The sequence below is a fragment of the Triticum urartu genome, chromosome 1, assembly GCF_003073215.2.
Source record: "Triticum urartu cultivar G1812 chromosome 1, Tu2.1, whole genome shotgun sequence".
Lineage (NCBI taxonomy): Eukaryota > Viridiplantae > Streptophyta > Magnoliopsida > Poales > Poaceae > Triticum > Triticum urartu.
This window is the reverse complement of record NC_053022.1, coordinates 261,907,165-261,926,395: the sequence shown is the minus strand read 5'-3', so window position 1 is coordinate 261,926,395 and position 19,231 is coordinate 261,907,165. Positions and strand designations below refer to the sequence as shown.

The window sequence follows — 19,231 nt, the reverse complement described above, 5'->3', positions numbered from 1 at the left end:
TGCGACCGGAAACAATTTCGCCTGTATAATTGTATTTTTAGCTCTACTATATGTATTTTCGTATTTGAGCGTTCGCCGGTCGCACACGACCTCATTTTGCCAAGCGTGTGTGCTAGGAGGGAATCTCCCTGACGGTTTCTGGGTCATGTGGGAAGGACCCCCTGATACGTCTCCGTCGTATCTACTTTTCCAAACACTTATGCCCTTATTTTGGACTCTAACTTGCATGATTTGAATGGAACTAACCCGGACTGACGCTGTTTTCAGCAGAATTGCCATGGTGTTATTTTTGTGCAGAAATAAAAGTTCTCGAAATGACCTGAAAATCAACGGAGAATTATTTTGGAATATATAAAAAATACCAGAAGGAAGGTCCACGTCAGGGGGGACTCCACCTGTCCACGAGGGCGGGGGGCGCGCCCTACCCCCCTGGGCGCGCCCCCTACCTCGTGGGCCCCCTGACGCTCCACCGACCTCAACACTGACTCCATATATTCACTTTCGGGGAGAAAAAAACCAGAGAGAAGGATTCATCACGTTTTACGATACGGAGCCGCAGCCGATCCCTAAACTCTCTCGGGAGGGTTGATCTGGAGTCCGTTTGGGGCTCCGGAGAGGGGAATCCGTTGCCATCGTCATCATCAACCATCCTCCATCACCAATTTCATCATGCTCACCGTCGTGCGTGAGTAATTCCATCGTAGGCTTGCTAGACGGTGATGGGTTGGATGAGATTTATCATGTAATCGAGTTAGTTTTGTTAGGGTTTGATCCCTAGTATCCACTATGTTCGGAGATTGATGTTGCTATGACTTTGCTATGCTTAATGCTTGTCACTAGGGCTCGAGTGCCATGATTTCAGATCTGAACCTATTATGTTTTCATCAATATATGAGAGTTCTTGATCCTATCTTGCAAGTCTATAGTCACCTACTATGTGTTATGATCCGGCAACCCCGAAGTGACAATAATTGGGACCACTCCCGGTGAAGACCGTAGTTTGAGGAGTTCATGTATTCACTATGTGTTAATGCTTTGGTCCGGTACTCTATTAAAAGGAGGCCTTAATATCCCTTACTTTCCAATAGGACCCCGCTGCCACGGGAGGGTAGGACAAAAGATGTCATGCAAGTTTTTTTCCATAAGCACATATGACTATATTCAGAATACATGCCTACATTACATTGATGAATTGGAGCTAGTTGTGTGTCACCCTAGGTTATGACTGTTACATGATCGATCGCATCTGGCATAATTCGCTATCACCAATCCATTGCCTACGAGCTTTCCATATATTGTTCTTCGCTTATTTACTTTTCAGTTGCTATTGTTATCATCACTACAAAACACCAAAAATATTACTTTTGCTATCGTTACCTTCTATCATCATTACCACTACTATCATATTACTTTGCTACTAAACACTTTGCTGCAGATATTAAGTTTCCAGGCACTACTGGAATCAGGATCTTTGCCGTCAGCTAGCTCTTTGCCGTCTGCTAGCTGACGGCAAAGAAGGTCTTTGCCATCAGCTTACAGAAAGCTGACGGCAAAAAAATGGATGACAAAGAGAGTGTTTGCCGTCAGCCTGCTCTTTGCCGTCAGCTAGCTGACAACATAGAATCTTTGCCGTCTGCTAGCAGACGGCAAAGTGGATGGGTGACCCATTAACGAAAATGACCTAACGGATATATTTTTTGCCGTCTGCTAGCAGACGGCGAAGAGTTCGAAAGCGAACGACAAAGAAAATAATCTAACGTATCTAACGGCTGCCCCCGCCCCCGGCAGACGGCAAAGAATAAACGCATGCCATGGACACAGATCAATGACTTGGCACACACCCACCCACGACCCACACAGCCCCGGGCCCCACCCACAATGCACACACACCCACGCCCAACCCACACACACACACACCCACGTCACGTTGGATCCCATATCTCTCGTCTTCCTCGATCCCCTTTCTCCACCCCGCGCCGCCGCCAGATTCCGGCGATCCCCACGGTTCCCCACCACCTAGCTCTCCTCCCCGAGGTCACCTCTCCCCGCTCACCATCTCCACTGACCGGTTTCTCTCCTCGCCCAGGAGAGCCATGCCCAGGCACTTGTGGTGGTGCGCTGCGAGGAGGCCCCAGCAGTGTTGAGCTGCTGTTGCTGCGGGCACAGCAACGTCGGTGTGGTCAGGATGGTCGCAGCCCTTCAAGATTCTCAATGGCGGCGTCTCGGCGCTGATGGTGGAGTCGACGACGAGCATCGGCGGGTACATGGCGTCGGGTACCGGAGGGTGGCTGGCGTGCAGCTCTACATCAACCACCTCAAGCCCGCCCGCCTCGGCGACCGCATCGAGGCCAAGGCGAACCCCATCCGGTACCTCGACCCCTACGCGTACTTGGACAAGGTATGTGTGCCGCCACCGCCACCGCCGGTGGCGGCGTGTCCCCGAGTGACTCCGTGAGGTTCTGATTGGTTCGGTGTCTGGGTTTTGGTGTGCAGGACCAGCTGCTGGACGCGGTGCATTGGATCCGGCAGGCAGTGGGGCTCGCCTGCGACCTGCTCTGGGGCGCCGTCCCCCTCGTCGGCGCCTTCTGGATCGCCCTGTTAGTCCCTCCCTCCCTCCATCCTCAAATCCCCAACCTTCTTCTTTCCCTTCAGACATAGGCATAGATTCAGGTTCATTCTTAACTAAATTCGTAAGCTCATCTCACACTGAATTTGGGACCTCTTTCCCATCATGTAGTATAGTACTAGCAAGTCAGCCACACATGAATTAGTAGATGAGTCTAGCGATTCTGTTAACTGAATTATTTTAGAAACCCGCTTTGTTTGGCCTTTCATTGATCACCGCGACAGGTCAGAGGAGGTGAAGTGAGTGTTAGATTCGCTGTGAATTGGAGTTTCGTTAGCCTCGTCTCTGAGCACTCGTCACTAGCTCAACAACATGCATCACAGTGGTTATGCGCTTTCTCTGGTATTAGATGTGACATGAGCTGTTCAATCAGCTCTTTGTTTGGTGTGGTTGTCGGTGTAAAAACCGGCGGATCTCGGGTAGATGGTCCCGAACTGTGCGTCTAGGCCGGATGGTAACAGGAGGCAGGGGACACAATGTTTTACCCAGGTTCGGGCCCTCTTGATGGAGGTAAAACCCTACGTCCTGCTTGATTAATATTGATGATATGGGTAGTACAAGAGTAGATCTACCACGAGATTAGAGAGGCTAAACCCTAGAAGCTAGCCTATGGTATGATTGTATGTTGTAGTTGTTGTGTCCTACGGACTAAAACCCTTCGGTTTATATAAACACCGGAGAGGGTTAGGGTTACACAAGGTCGGTTACAAAGGAGGAGATACACATATCTGTATTGCCTAGCTTGCCTTCCACGCCAACTAGAGTCCCATCCGGACATGAGACGAAGTCTTCAATCTTATGCCTTCATAGTCTAACAGTCCGGCCAATGGATATAGTCCGGCTGTCCGGAGACCCCCTAATCCAGGACTCCCACAGTAGCCCCTGAACCAGGCTTTCAATGACGATGAGCCCGGCGCGCAGTATTGTCTTCGGCATTGCAAGGCGGGTTCCTCCTCCGAATATAACACGGAAGAATTTGAATATAAGGATAGTGTCCGACCCTGCAAAATAAGTTCCACATACCAACGTAGAGAGAATAATATTTCCACAAATCCAATTTGTCGACTTGTTTTTGGCAACGCGACATTACGTCACGGCCCGGTGATTATTTGAACCGTTTCTTTTAACTAGCCCCGCACATAACGCGAGGCAGTTTTTTGACACGTCTTGTCAAAGCAGAGATCGTGTCCCCTTATCACGGGATTCTCATCAATACAGGTGTGGGTAACCCAGCCGTGCCATTGATTACGGCTCTTGGGGAACAAGCGAGTTTTACCAGGCTAGTGGGGACGCATAGTTTTGTCCGCCCATATAAAGGGACAAGGATTCACCTTTTCATCCACGCCTTCTTCCTCCTTTGCCCATCCACCTTTGCATACTTGAGATCCAACGCCCAAGCCTACATCCTTCCCCTCAACCTTCTCCAATCATGTCCGGAGCGGGAGGCAAATGGATGGCTTCCTCCGTTACGGAGGGACACATCAAGAAGCTGCGCGGAGCCGGATACTTGGCCGCGAATATCGCGCACCGGCTGCCCGCCGCGGGGCAGATCGTTCCTACCCCTGAACCTCACGAGAGGGTAGTTTTCCTCCACCACTTCCTCCGCGGAATGGGGTTTCCCCTCCATCCATTCGTCTATGGTCTCATGTTCTACTACGGGCTGGACTTCCATGATCTGGCCCCGAACTTCATCCTCAACATTTCGGCGTTTATCGTCATGTGTGAGGCTTTCCTCCGCATCCACCCCCACTTCGGCCTGTGGTTAAAGACCTTCAATATCAAGCCGAAGATAGTGGGCGGCTGACAAGCAGAGTGCGGCGGAGCCATGGTGGGCAAGATGCCCAATGTCACCTGGCTCGAGGGCTCCTTCGTGGAGACAATAAAGGGGTGGCAATCAGGGTGGTTCTACATCACCGAGCCGCGTGACCCTACATGGGTGGCGGCCCCTGTGTTCCAATCTGGCTTCCCCACACGGCTCACCTCCTGGCAAGAGAAGGGCCTGTCCTGGGGTAGTCCGGGAGAGCTGACCGGACTCCAAACATGTATTCAAAACATGGTAAACAAGAAGCTCAAGCTTTTCAACGTAGTCCAGGTCATGCTCCATCGCCGGATCCTCCCATGCCAACAACAGGACTTCAACTTGTGGGAGTTTGACCCGGCGCAACACCGAACTCTAAACAGGCTCTTTAACACAACTCACGAAGATGCCTGGAGGGTGCTGTTCAAGAGCGTCGAGGTCCCCCCTCCCATTACTGAGGATCGCGGATTCAGCGCGAAGCGCCAAGCCAGTGCGGTAAGCTACTTTACCTCTCACAGGATACTTATTTTTTATAGATTGACTCCATGCGGGATCTAAACTCCCGAACCTTTGACAGGACTGGCAGGAGACGGCCGGACAGATCGACTGTCCGGCTCCTTTGCTCGAAGGCCCAGCAAACGCTCTTCTGGCGAAGATGCTGACTCCGGCTCCTTATACGGTGCCGGAGAAGACCAAGACGGCCAAGGGAACCCAAAAGAGTTCCCGACGCCAGGCATCGTCGGACTCACCATCCGAGGACTCGACGGCGCAATCCTCCCCCGAAGACGAGGAGGCTGAAGAGGATGCTCCCCCTCAAGACGGGGGAGACAAGAAAAGGAAGGCCGCCCCCACTGGGGAGGCCGAAGGGTCCAAGAAGGGGAGAACTCTCCTTCCGGACTACTCTACCACTGCCGCCGATGGCAACGACGAGTGGTTGCCTAGGGCCAAGCCCCTGGGGAAGTCGTAAGTATTCGGATACCAGAGTAAGTCATAGTATTCCCTTGTCGTACTACTTCACCTAACGCCGAAATACGATTATGCAGGCCGCCTGTAACGCCCTCGATACGGCTATATCTCCTACGTGTCGAAGCACGACTTAGAGGCATAACCGCATTGAAAGCAATGTCGCAAGTAAGGTAATCTTCACAACAACCCATGTAAATAGATAATAGGGTAAAAAGGTACATAGTTGGCTTACACTCGCCACGTCACACAAATACATGAATAACATTACAATCATCCAATACACTCAAGGTCCGACTACGGCACCAAAATAAAAGATCAACCCCAACATGCGACACGGTCCCGATCGCCCCAACTGGGCACCACTACTGATCATCAGGGAAAGACACATAGTAACGGCGTGAGTCTTCGTCGAACTCCCACTTGAGCTCAAGCGCATCATCTGGAACGGAATTATCGGGCCCTGCATCTGGTTTGGAAGTAATTTGTGAGTCACGGGGACTCAGCAATCTCGCACCCTCGCGATCAAGACTATTTAAGCTTATAGGTAAGGCAAGGTAATATGTGGAGCTGCAGCAAGCGACTACCATATATGGTGGCTAACCTGTTCGCAAAAGAGAGCGAGAAGAGAAGGCAAAGCACAAACGAAGAACTATAGAATAACCTGCGGCAAACATTACTCCAACACCGTGTTCACTTCCCGGACTCCGCCGAGAAGAGACCATCACGGTAACACACGCGGTTGATTCATTTTAATTAAGTTAAGGTTCATGTTATCTACAACCGGACATTAACAAATTCCCATCTGCCCATAACCGCGGGCACGGCTTTCAAAAGTTCAAATCCCTGCAGGGGAGTCCCAACTTAGTCCATCACAAGCTCTCACGGTCAACGAAGGATATACCTTCTCCTGAGACATTCCGATCAGACTCGGTATCCCGGTTCTACAAGACAACTTCGACAATGGTAAAACAAGTCCAGCAACACCGCCCGAATGTGCCGACAAATCCCGATAGGAGCTGCACATATCTCGTTCTCAGGGCACACTCAGATTGTCCAAACTTCCGGTAGGCCAGCCCAGAGTTGCCCCTGGTGGCCACCGGCGGCTGACGAGGTGGACCAACACTCAGAGGAGCACTGTCCCGGGGGGGGGGGGTTAAATAAGATGACCCTTGGGCTCCGGAAACCCAAGGGAAAAAGAGGCTAGGTGGAAAATGGTAAAATCAAGGTTGGGCATTGCTGGAGGAGTTTTATTCAAGGCGAACTGTCAAGGGGTTCCCATTATCACCCAACCGCGTAAGGAATGCAAAATCCGGGAACATAACACCGATATGACGGAAACTAGGGCGCTAAGAGTGGAACAAAACACTAGGCAAAAGTCCGAGCCTTCCACCCTTTACCAAGTATATAGATGCATTAAAATAACAAGATAATATAATGATATCCCAACAAATAAACAATGTTCCAACAAGGAATGATCTCCAATCTTCACCTGCAACTAGCAACGCTATAAGAGGGGCTGAGCAAAGCGGTAACATAGCCAATCAACAGTTTGCTAGGACATGGTGGGTTAGAGGTTTGACATGGCAATTTGGGAGTCATGATAAGCAAGTGGTTGGCATCGTAGCATAGGTATAGCAAAAGAGCGAGCCTCTAGCAAGCAAAGATAGAAGTGATTTCGAGGGTATGATCATCTTGCCTGCAAAGTTGTCAGAGTTGACTTGATACTCGTAATCAAACTCAACGGGCTCCTCGTTAGCGAACTTATCTCCCGGCTCTACCCAAACAAGACAAACAAGCAAAAGGAACACAATCAACCACGTGCAAAGCTCGAACAACATGATGCAAACTTGGTATGCTATGCGGGAAGCAGTATGTGATGCATATGCAAGATTTGACAAGGAATGATTGAACCTGGCCTCAACTTGGAAATCCAAGAGTGACACTGGAAAGGTGAGGTGATTTCGGTTGAAATCGATATAAAGATCGTCGGAATCGGATGCACGGTTTGGAAATGGCAAGCAAAACAAATATGGCACCGGTCTGCGATAAACAGCAAGTAGCCATCTAAATGCATCAAGATAAATATGCTGCAGCACTCAAACATGACAACAAAATACGTGGCAGGGATCCATTCATGATTCTTGACAAAATATGAACACTGAGCTACAGCCAATTCATCCACTAACAGGTTCAAACAAGCATGGCAAAAGTGCAAAAGATAAACAGGTTTCAGACTTAGTGAAATTAACACAAGTCTAGAATTTAACATCAGGTAGCACACTTTGGAGCATGAAAACTATATGCTACATGAACTTAACATGGAAAAGCAAGGCATGACATGAAGCTACTCAAAGCACTTAACAAAAGTCTCTTAGTGACCTTGAGCCAAAATGGATCAGAAAATATAATCGCAAGCATATGAACATGGCAAAAACATAATCAGATTACAAGCTTAGTGAAAAACTGGAGCATGCAAATCTGTTAACGAGTAGGCATGTTTACGAGCTCGATGCACTCACTACAGAGCATGGAATGACAAACTAAGCATACACCCATTAAGAATACATATCATAGAAGCTAGGCATGGAAAGAACAACAACATAGCATGCACGGATCAATAACAACATCCTCGGCAAAATCGCTAACAAGTCAACGATCTGCCAAGAATCACGAAATAGCAAAAGTAGAGCTCGATTGACTCAAGCTAGGATGCTCCATAATTGCAAACAAAGACATGGATGGATAGAGCACCACAATGTTAACAAATCATCCTTACTGATCATCCTCAAAAGAGGCACGGATCACTAGGAAACAATATGAACATTTGGCATATTGATAAAATCAGCTCAAGGACTTAGTGAAATTCTAAGTCCCTGAAATCAGCATTAACGAATGCACTACTTTGCAAGCTTGTGCTAGTCACCACACATATCACAAAAATACATGGTGAGCACCTCTGTAAAGATGGCATGGCATATAACAAAACACATGTAGAGCTCAGGAGCATATCATGCACACGTTAATCATGGCAAAAAAGACAAATAGCTATTTGATGCAGCAGATCTGACAATTATCTCAAATAGCTCTCTTCCAACAGCATTTCGGGCATCAAGATGAGATCAAATGAAAATGATGCAATGAGATGAAATGATGTACTCTTTGAGACGAACATTCTGATATGCTACACGCCCAAAACAGAGTTATATATGCGGAGTTACGGCATGATGAAGTTGCAAGAAAAATTACTAGAGAGAGGGAAAAAGTCAACCCTCTAGGGTTTACTGTAGCTCGGGTCTGGATCTGATCCGACGTGCACGCAGTTCGAGGATGGCCAGAAGTCACTGTAGCATTGGAGTCGTCGGGGTTCGTCGCCGGACTTGGCGAGGCACGCCGGCCGGAGTAGGGCGTAGGAGGAGGCCGGCCGGGGCGAGGAGATGAGGAGGATGCCGGAGGAGCAGTGAGGGGAGGCGCGGCCGCGGTGGAGCTCGGCTCCGGCCGACGAGGGGCGAGGCGGCCGCCGGCGATGGCGCGCTGCGGCGCGGTGGCTCGGGCCGCCGGAGATGGAGGCGAGGGGTGGCGCGGGCGACGAGGCGCCTCGGCCCGGAACGGCGGCGGGGAGGGCCGGAGATGGGCTCTCGGGCCTGCGACGGTGAAGTGGGCGCGCCCGCCACATGGCGCGCTGCGGTTGGGGTGGCGGCGATGTCCGGCGCGTCCGGACGTGTCCGGCGCGCTGAGGACGAAAGGTCTAGGGTTTGGGGTAGGATTTGATCCGGATTTTCGAGGGAGAGTGCCTTTTTATACATAGGAGGAGCTAGGAGAGTCCAAATGAGGTGCGGTTTTCGGCCACGCAATCGTGATCAAACGCTCTAGATGATGGAGAGGGTTTTGGTGGGTTTTGGGCCAAATTGGAAGGGTGTTGGGCTGCAACACACACGAGGCCTTCTCGGTCCCTCGGTTAACCGCTGGAGTACCAAACGAAGTCCAAATGGCACGAAATTTGACAGGCGGTCTATTGGTAGTAAACCAAGGCCGCATGGTAAGTCTCGGTCCAATACGGAAATGTTTAACCCCCACACACAAAAAGAGGTAGAAAGGACCACCGGAGGAGATAGGAGCGCCGGAATGCAAAACGGACAACGGGGAAAATGCTCGGATGCATGAGACGAACACGTATGCAAATGCAATGCACATGATGACATGATATGAGATGCATGACAACGGCAGCAACACAGGGAGACAAAAACCCGAACCCGAGGAAATAAAATAACTTAGCGCCGGAAACGGCAAGAGTTGGTGTACATATAAGGTAAATTACATCCGGGGTGTTACACCGCCCCGAGCCCGTATCGATGTATCATCAGACGGCTCCCTTGGTTCATCGGATATGGATAGCGATCCAGTTCCGACCGCCACCTCCCCCATCCTACGAACGACGCCGAGGTGCTATCTCACGAGGCACCGGGTCGGGGGGAGACAGTCCCGGAGGCGCCTCAAAGCGGCCTCCCGGACTCTGGGAGCCGAGGGGACAAGGCCCCTGAGAGCTCCGAGTTCGACCCTCCGCCGAACACCGCGTCGGAACCTCCAGCGGTTCCGGACTCGGGCAGGCGGCCTCCTTCTAAGAGGGGCGAGACGCCTGTACCGGTGACCTCTGTCCATCTAGAGGCGCCGGACAATCTGCTGGAAGTGCTTCGCAGCGCTTCCATCGACGAGGAGCACCACACCATTATGGGTGCGGTGATCCAGAAGGTTCAGTCTACCAAGAGCGGATTGACTGAAGCCTGTGCCAGCCTTCTGACAGGCTTTGAGGTAAGTGTTTAAAATATGGGAGAAATATTACCGCATAGACAGTAGCCCCTGATGCTCTGTTCGGTGTTCACAAAGAAAAGCCGAACAGAGGATCAAATAATTTCGAAGGAGTCTAATATGAGTATGTCAATATGCGTATGCAGGCTTCGCTGTTGGCGTCCGCCGCACTGACTGCGGAGGTCGCTGTACTGAAGCAGGACCTCGAGGGGTCCAAGAAGGAGCTCAGCCTTGCCAAGAGGCAGCTCGAGGAGAACAAGGGTAAGTAATACCCTGTCTATAGATATGTATATACATAAAAGAAGACGCGATTGCAAATTGACAGGATCATCGTATATTTTCCAGGGGCCACGACCGAGGTGGCAACCCTGAAGCAAGCGCTAACCAAGGCCGAAGATAAAGCGGCCAAGGAGCGCACCGAGCGAGAAAAGCAAGAGGCTCGTGTCGACGAGGTGCAGCAAGAGCTCCAGGCTCTCGTGACGAAGCACGAGGCGTTGGAGCTTGACTCGAAGACCCGAGAGTCTGAGCTTGCCGCGGCCCTCGAGAGCGCAAAAAGTGCCAAGGCCGAAGCCCAAAAGGCCCTCCAGGAGATCGACGCAATGAAGAAGATAGCGACGGGTAAGGCATTGTATATGCAAAGCAAGCATGTAAAAGTAAATTACCAATTACTTACCCGAATCCGAAGCTCTCCAGGAGCATTCGCAGATTTGCCCCACAGCGTGTCCGATGCCGCGCAATTTTACCAGGCCGAGGATGGAAGCTCAACGGAGAAGATGTTCTGGTCTCAGTATACTGAGGCCGAACACCCGGTGCCAATGAGCGACCAGCTGAAGTAGATGGTCGAGCTACATAAGGCGGCCGAACAGGCCATGAAGGGCTTTATAGTCCGGCTGTGGCCCGGCGACGCCCTTCCGAACAGCTTCTTCAGCCCGGTGAGGCGGCTTGTGGATGCCTGCCCACGGCTGGAGGTCGTCAAGCGATCCGTCTACATTGAAGGTGCACACCGGGCTTTTGCCCGTGTGAAATTGCAGTGGGTCACGCTAGACGCCATGAAGCTGATCAAGGAAGGGCCGCCGGAGGGCAAGGAGCACCGCCACCCCGAGATGTACTACGAGGGTGTTCTGCCGGGTGCCCGTCTCATAGTGGACGAGTGTTCAAAAGATGTAATATTTGAGTGAGACTTGCTCGTTTTATCCTGTATTTATGAAAACTTGTTTCATATGCGCTATGCAACGCTTGTGTGAATTTAAAATATTACCTTCTGTTTGGCCATTTATCCAATCTGAGAGATGGCTAGTCCTCGGCTTCTGCCCCCATGCCACGAGTGCTGGGGTGTTCGGGATAAACCTGAGCACTCTTGTTCCCATGTTTGGGTCCTTCGAGGGAGGTGCTCAGCACAACGAACAAGGCAACCAGACTAATAATGCTTTATCACTCTCACTTAGCCATAGAATTCTATAATTTTAAATTTCGTTGAAGCCCCTGGTATTCGGAAGGCCGAATTCGGGGCGCGATACACGCCTTTAAGCCGGACAGGGCCGGCCCCTCGCCCTAAGTGGCATAAGTCTTTAGGGACTCGAAAACCTCGCCGAACAGTGACCAGTCTCTCGCCTTATCATGACAGTCAGTTTTAGCTTTCTCTACTGAGGTGCTAAGCCCGGCAGAACCGGGGCACAATCGTAGTAGTTCTCCTAGCGCTACCTTAGCCGATAGAGCGGAACGTAAGGTACCAAAACATAGGAGCCGGGCAAACCCAACATTCGACCAAAGACATGATTCGGAGCTGATGCATATAATGCTATAAGTTCGGGGTGCCGCACTTGTGAAAGTGTTCGGACTTTTCACACCATATTGTGGGTACGTAAGCCCCTGGTGTATTGGCCGTACCAAAGTGTACGGTTGCAAGGCGTCATTAATGAACACACACACACACACACACACATATATATATATAACAAAAATGCAATAATAGTCGTAATGTTATGCATTGTTTATTCAAAAAGGTGCGTTAAAGCAGAATGATACAGATGGTGCGATAAGCAAAGAGTAGGACTATGTCCCTTCCAAGGGCAAGCTGAGGAATAGTATTAAATCAAATATTTCGCTCGTTATTGTAATCCACCTGGGAATTCCGTGATGTGACGTAGCTTTCCGCCTCCTTGGTTGCTGCATCATGTGTTTGGCAATAGTGCTGCCGGACAGTGTTTCTAGAGATTAAGGTCCTGAAAAGAGAGAAAAATAACCAAACGGGAAGCCCCTAGTGCAGTTTAAGCCGCGTCTTGGGGCGTGCCGCAGTTGTACCCCCCTCCCCACCTGTGCCCATAGTATTTTTAATGCGTAATTATGTACGCATGGCACAAGTTTCGCCGTTTGGCTGGGACTGGGGTGGGGGCCGCATTGCTACGCGAGCTCAGATCGCGCCAGGCGGTTTATTTGCCGATTGCTCCGAGCGCGCTTGAAGGTGTCCGGGTCTTGAAACGCCGAACTGGTTGATTGCCTTGAGAGGCTGCTTTGCGCTTCTGCTGCGAGGGCTGCAGTGTGCTCCTCTGTTCGGAGAGAGCGCTCTATGTTTCCATTGACTGTAATAACCCCGCGAGGTCCTGGCATCTTGAGCTTGAGGTATGCATAATGCGATACCGCATTGAATCTAGCAAATGCGATTCGCCCGAGCAGTGCATGATAACCACTGCGGAACGGGACTATATCGAAGATTAACTCTTCGCTTCGGAAGTTATCTGGGGATCCGAAGACCACTTCCAGTGTAATTAAGCCTGTGCAATGGGCCTCTACGCCTGGAATGGAGCCTTTCAAGGTCGTTTTTGTGGGTTTGATCCTTGAGGGGTCTATACCCATTTTGCGCACTGTGTCCTGATAAAGCAGGTTCAGGCTGCTGCCGCCGTCCATAAGGACTCGAGTGAGGTGAAATCCTTCAATGATTGGGTCCAGAACCAATGCGGCGAATCCGCCATGACAGATACTAGTGGGGTGGTCCCTGCGATCGAAACTGATCGGATAGGAGGACCATGGATTGAACTTTGGGGCGACTGGCTCCAACGCATATACGTCCCTGAGCGCACACTTCCGCTCCCTCTTGGGGATGTGGGTTGCGTATATCATGTTCACCGTCCGCACTTGTGGGGGAAACCTCTTCTGTCCTCCGGTGTGTGGCTGGCGGGGCTCCTCTTCGTCATCGCTATGCGGCCCCTTGTCCTTATTTTTGGCAATTAACTTGCCGGCCTGCTTGAACAGCCAACAATCCCTGTTGGTGTGATTGGCTGGCTTGTCTGGGGTGCCGTGTATTTGACACGAGCGATCGAGTATACGGTCCAAGCTGGACGGACCCGACGTACTTTGTTTGAATGGCTTTTTCCGCTGACCGGGTTTGGAGCCTTTGAATCCGGCATTGACTGCCGTATCCTCGGTATTATCGTTGTTAATGCGGCGCTTATGTCTATTGCGACGTGACCTGCTATTGCCGTCCTTGGTATCCGAGGTACCATGGTTCTTTGATATGTTATTGCTGCGAGCCAGCCAACTGTCTTCTCCCGCACAAAAGCAGGTCATGAGCGTCGTGAGGGCTGCCATAGATTTCGGCTTTTCCTGACCAAGGTGCCGGGCTAGCCACTCGTCACGGATGTTGTGTTTGAAAGCCGCTAAGGCCTCTGCATCTGGACAGTCGACGATTTGATTTTTCTTTGTAAGGAACCGAGTCCAGAATTGTCTGGCCGACTCTTCTGGCTGCTAAATTATGTGGCTCAAGTCATCGGCATCTGGTGGTCGCACGTAAGTGCCCTGAAAGTTGTCGAGGAATGCGGCTTCCAGATGTTCCCAACAGCTAATGGAATCTGCTGGCAAGCTGTTAAGCCAATGCCGCGCTGGTCCTTTGAGCTTTAGTGGGAGGTATTTGATGGCGTGTATGTCATCACCATGGGCCATGTGGATGTGGAGGAGGAAATCCTCGATCCATACCGCAGGATCTGTAGTGCCGTCGTATGATTCAATATTTACAGGTTTGAAACCTTCTGGGATTTGACGATCCATTACTTCGTCTGTGAAGCATAAAGGGTGTGCGGCGCCTCTGTATTGGGCTATATCACGACGCAGCTCGAATGGGTCTTGCCCGCTGTGTTCGGCCCAGCTGGATTTACTTTTACTGTATCCGGCGTGATGTTTATCGTCTCGCGTGGTGGTGCGCCCTCGTGATCCGTAGATCGATCTTGTATGCTTTGCTTTGTCCTCCAATATGTCTCGCAGGTCTGGCGTATCTCCCCATGCCTTCTTATTTGAATGGCGTCGGGGTGCAGGCTGAGTTTTTGGCTGGAATGCCTCTCTATCGTGGCCACGAGGTGGCCGATCAGCCGCGTCATACACTTCTTCCTCCAGTCGGGGTAGCAACCTGCACTTTGGGTAACTCTTGGAGGGGCGCTCGAGTTTATATTCCTCGGCAGCGAGGACTTCAGTCCATCTGTCAGCTAGCAGATCCTGATCAGCTTGAAGCTGCTGCTGCTTTTTCTTAAGGCTATTTGCCGTGGCTATAAGCCGGCGTTTGAAGCGCTCTTGTTCGACGGGATCCTCTGGCACAACGAATTCATCGTCGCCGAGGCTTGCCTTGTCTTCGGAGGGGGGCATGTAATTATCATCCTCTGCCTCTCCGTCTGCCGCTCTCTCAGGAGGGCTGGCTCCTCCATCCTCATGCTCTAAATCTTGCTGGAGGGGGTTGTTGTTGTCTTCGACACTATCCAGAGTGTTATTACCTCCTGTGCCGGTATCACCACTTTTGCTTTGGCGGGACTTAGAGCGGCGCCGCTGACGTTGGCGCTTGGGTTGCTTCTTGGAGGGGTCATCCTCCGCTATCTCGTCGCCATTGCCTTCTTTGGGTGTATCCACCATGTATATATCGTATGATGAGGTGGCTGTCCAGTGCCCTGTGGGCAGTGGTTCCTCTTCGTCTCCCGCATCGTCGTCCATACCGTCGATGTCTTCGGAGTCAAAGTCGAGCATGTCGGTTAAGTCATCGATAGTTGCTACTAAGTGGGTGGTGGGTGGGCCGCGAATTTCTTCGTCGTCCGCATCCCAGTCCTGCCGAACATAGTTCGGCCAGGATTCTCCTGACAAGGAGAGAGACCTTAATGAGTTCAGTATGTCGCCGAAGGGCGAGTGCTGAAAAATATCCGCGGAGGTAAACTCCATGATCGGCGCCCAATCGGATTCAACAGGAATGGGCGCAGGTGGTTCGGAGTCCGTGGCCGGAGAAGGATCCGGCAGCTTAACAACACGGCTCCCGTGCATGGTAAGGTCGATGTTTGGCTCGATCGCCGCTTAGGGTAAGGCCTCCATGGCGGGGTCCATCCACCCGTCCATGGACGGTGCCACTGGCTCCGAATTGAGGGTCGGAGCGGCTGCCGGTGCGATCTCCTGAACACTGTCCGATGGTAGAGTTAAATCATACTCATCGTGACCACGTGACGCACAAGGCAGAGGCTCGAATCCTTCGAAGATCAAGTCTCCGCGGACATCGGCCGTGTAGTTTAGGCTTCCAAACCTGACCTGGTGGCCAGGGGCGTAACTTCCGATCTGCTCCAGATGGCCAAGCGAATTGGCCCGCAGTGCAAAGCCGCCGAACACAAAGATTTGTCCAGGGAGAAAAGTCTCACCCTGGACTGCATCGCTATCGATGATAGTAGGATCCATCAAGCCTAATGGCGACGACACAGAGGAACTCTCAATGAAAGCACCAATGTCGGTGTCAAAACTGGCAGATCTCGGGTAGGGGGTCCCGAACTGTGTGTCTAGGCCGGATGGCAACAGGAGGCAGGGGACACGATGTTTTACCCAGGTTCGGGCCCTCTTGATGAAGGTAAAACCCTACGTCCTTCTTGATTAATATTGATGATATGGGTAGTACAAGAGTAGATCTACCACGGGATCAGAGAGGCTAAATCCTAGAAGCTGCCTATGGTATGATTCTATGTTGTAGTTGTTGTGTCCTACGGACTAAAACCCTCCGGTTTATATAAACACCGGAGAGGGTTAGGGTTACACAAGGTCAGTTACAAAGGAGGAGATACACATATCCGTATTGCCTAGCTTGCCTTCCACGCCAAGTAGAGTCCCATCCAGACACGAGACGAAGTCTTCAATCTTATGTCTTCATAGTCTAACAGTCCGGCCAATGGATATAGTTCGGCTGTCCGGAGACCCCCTAATCCAGGACTCCCACAGTGGTCGTCAGCAAACCAACGCAATTGCCGCATATATGTAGTGGGATATGAACTGCTCTTAGTTTCTCTATGCTCATTATTAGTTCAATAAATTGGCAAATGGCTGCTGATGTATGATTGACTGGCTTTGTTCATCTTGCTAGAGTTACTTGGAAATATTGACATTCTCAAACCAAATATGAGGTGCCCTTTATTCAGTCCATGGGAGTACATGTAAGTTGACTGCTTCAAACCCAATCTGTGCTTGCTGTTTAGTGAATAAATATGCTGGTAGAAAATTGCAAACTTCGTAATATGAATAAATATTTGATGGTAAGTTGCGATGAAGATTAAAATTGTATTCGCCCACAAAAAAGAAGATTAACATTTTATTACATACACTTATCTATCTAGCACCAATGTCACGCTGTCAATTTCATTTATCCTTAGCATTTTTATGACATACCTTCTTCTATTTAGAATATTTGGTTGTAATCAGTTCTTTTTTCCGCAAAAAATGAAATCAGTTTCTTTTACTTTTAGCATATGGACTTAACAACTGAGGTGCCAGGTGCCAGTGAAAAAGTAAATTTATTTTTATTTAGTATTTGGTGGATCCTCTGTTTTTATAGGTTTGGACATTGCTGCCTCCATATAGCTTTTTGCTGATATACGTTGATGGTTTGATGTGTCACTCCTAGTCCGAATGTTAGTTTTTTTACTGGACCTTCATTTATGTATGTGAAGGAATTGGATAATGTGCTCTTTTTTGTTTGCAAAAGGAAGGACGCTGCATACATGTAGTGGGAATAGTTAGTCCTTGCTATCAATAGTAGTAGCATTATTCACTATGGACTGTGATGGAATTTGATGATCATCTACTTTTGCCTATCATCTACTTCTGATGTTTTCCCTGAAAGTGACACATGATCTTCCTTTGTTTTTCTTTATATGATAGTATGATAACTGCTTGCTTGGCAGAAGTTATCGTTGTGATGTTTCTTAGATAAATAAAGAAACTGAGATTTAGTTTGATTTGGAGCGCCTCTTGTTGTACCACTGTTCCTTCTCTTAGAGTTGTATTTGTACTGCAGGTTTTGGATTGGGAGGGGAAAATGCTCTTCTTTCAGTCTCTTTTGAAGTCAAGCCCATCCATGCAAAATCTGTACTTGGTAGAATTAATCTAGATGAATATATATGCCTTGCAGTTTTATCATGCATGCCATTCAACTAACTTGCTCTTGTCCATGCAGATGGAGTAGGAGGACGAGCAGCAACAACAAATCAGTCTGATGATGACGGGGTGCGGGAGGCAATGGTGATCATGCTGATGGCATGAAGAAGGCTGATGACCACAACCTGGACCTGTTGGTATTTCGAGATGGCAAACATAGGCGGCGTGGAGACAACAACCTGGACCACCCACCTCCCTTGCCTTTTTAATTTTGGTTGTGGTGGTTGCATCACCGGCGCGGTCGCAAATCAGTATGTAGTGTGCTTGCGGTGTTGGGTCTGGACTGCACTGTCCATCCAGTAGGTTAGGTGCTGTTGCTGCTAGATCCCATGATGCTCACCTAAGTTTTGTGTTATGTGGAGGCCAACCTTTGTGATCTTATTTGTCGACACTTGTGTGATCTCCTCTTACGTTGTGATACATGTTGTATGATATATATGTTTTTATGGATGATCTTGTGATGTTCTTATTTTCCTGTGGTCTGTGTTGATATTTGTGATATATGCATGCGCTATACATATGAATATGAATTGCCGAACATACTGTAAATCAATGACAGAGATGACAAAGAAGGAGATTTGCCGTCTGTGCATCTGGACACTTTGGACACTTTGCTGTCTGCTGGAAGACGGCAAAGAAGCAAAAACTTTGCCATCTGCTGGCAGACGGCAAAGACCTTTGCTTCTTTGCCGTCAGCTGCGGATGGCAAAGACTGCCGTTAGCCACCTAACGGACTACAGCGAATTTATTGCCGTCGGCTTTCTTTGCCGTCAACCGCTGATGGCAAAGGCCCCTTTGCCGTTCGCTTCAGAAAGCAGACAACAAAGAAGGTCTTTACCGATGCTATCTTTGCCGGCGCCTTTTGCCGTCCGCGGCAGACGGCAAAGGCCTTTGCCGTCCGCCATCCATGCCTTTGCCGTTTGCCTTGGCGGACGACAAAGTAGCTGATTCCTGTACTGAGGTGTGGTTGAGTTGACAACTCAGCTGCTAATACTTGAGAATATTCTTTGGCTCCCCTTGTGTCGAATCAATAAATTTGGGTTGAATACTCTACTCTCGAAAACTGTTGCGTTCCCCTATACTTGTGGGTTATCAAGACTATTTTCTGGCGCCGTTGTCGGGGAGCATAGATCTATTCTTTGAGTCACTTGGGATTTATATCTGCTTATCATTATGAAGAACTTCAAAGATCCAAGAACCAAGATTTATCCCTCTACTACGAGGGGAGGTAAGGAACTGCCATCTAGCTCTGCACTTGATTCACCTTCTGTTTTGAGTAATCTTGCGACACCTACACCTGCTATTCATTCTGATATGTCACATGTTATTGATGAAGCCACTTCTGCTATGCATGATACTTATGATGAAACTACTTCTATGCTTGATACTACTGTGCCACTTGGTGAATTTCTTGATGAACAACTTGCTTGGGCTAGAGAGAATGAAATTATTGAAACTGATAATATTGATGAAAGTGATGATGAAGATTCTCGCCCTAGATATGAATTACCTATCATTCCAGAGGGTTATGTTATGGATGAAGAAACTGCTAGAGACTTTCTTGCTTGCAATGATAGGAGTGATCTTAAAAAATTATCAGCTAA

General features: G+C 49.6%; 1 long non-coding RNA gene across 1 annotated transcript; it reads left to right on the top strand.

The window, feature by feature from the left end:
- The first annotated feature begins 2,943 nt into the window (after positions 1–2,943).
- Positions 2,944–16,751, top strand: LOC125529722. Its single transcript, XR_007292737.1, has 3 exons — positions 2,944–3,010; positions 9,395–9,397; positions 16,416–16,751. It is a non-coding gene; the product is annotated as an uncharacterized LOC125529722 (long non-coding RNA).
- The last annotated feature ends 2,480 nt before the right edge of the window (positions 16,752–19,231 follow it).